Genomic DNA, 1,236 nt, shown 5'->3' with positions numbered 1-1,236 from the left:
GCTACTCTATCCTGTGCAAGCCTCTTCATCTCCGAGTAACTACTGCAACCTACATCTTTCTGAATCTACTTAGTGTATTAATCTCTTGGTCTCCTCCACGGTTTTTACCCTCCACGCTGCCCTCCAATACTAAATTGGTGATCCCTTGATGCCTCAGAACGTGTCCTACCAACCGATCCCTTCGTCGAGTCAAGTTGGGCCACAAATTTCTCTTCTCCCCAATTCTATTCAGTACCTCCTCATTACATAAGTGATCTACCCATCTAATCTTCACAATTCTTCTGTAGCACCATGTTTCGAAGTTTCTATTCTCTTCTTGTCTAAACAATTTATCGTCCATGTTTCACTTCCGTACATGGCTATACTCCATACAAATACTTTCAGAATAGGCTTCCTGACAAATCTATGCTCGATGTTAACAAATTTCTCTTCTTCAGAAACACTGTAGTTGCCATATCCACTCTACATTTTATACTCTACCTACTTCAACCATCATCAGTTATTTTTCTTCCCAGACAGCAGAACTCATCTACGGCTTTAAGTGTCTCATTTCATAATCTAGTTCACTCAGCATTACCTAATTTAATTCAACTATATTCCGTTATCCTCGATTTGCTTTAGTTGCTCTTCATCTTATGTCCTCCTTTCATCTGCTCCTCCTGGTTCTTTGCTGTTTCTGACAGAATTACAATGTCAACGACAAACCTCAAAGTTTTTGTTTCTTCTCCATGGATTTTAATTCCTATTCCAAATTTTTCTTTTGTTTCCTTTACTACTTGCTCAATATATAGATTGAATAACATCGGGGATAAGCTACAACCCTGTTGACTCCCTTCCCAACTACTGCTTCGCTTTCATGTCCCCTCGACTCTTATAACTGCCATATGGTTTCTGTACAAATTGTAGTAAATAGCCTTTCGCTCCTTGTATTTTACACCTGCCAACTTCAGAAAGAGAGTATTCCAGTCAACATTGGTCAAAAGCTTTCTCTAAGTCTACAAATTCTAGAAACGTAGATTTGCCTTTCCTTAATCTATCTTCTAAGATAAGTCGTAGGGTCAGTATTGCCTCACGTGTTCCAACATTTCTACGGAATCCAAACTGATCTTCCCCGAGGTCAGCTTCTACCAGTTTTTCCATTAGTTTGTAAGGAACTCGCGTTAGTATTTTGAGCCGTTACGTATTAAACGATTTTCACATCTGTCAACACCTGCTTTCTTTGGGATAGGAATTATT

The sequence above is a fragment of the Schistocerca nitens genome, chromosome 5, assembly GCF_023898315.1.
Source record: "Schistocerca nitens isolate TAMUIC-IGC-003100 chromosome 5, iqSchNite1.1, whole genome shotgun sequence".
Taxonomy (NCBI): domain Eukaryota; kingdom Metazoa; phylum Arthropoda; class Insecta; order Orthoptera; family Acrididae; genus Schistocerca; species Schistocerca nitens.
Note: the sequence above shows the minus strand (reverse complement) of the source record.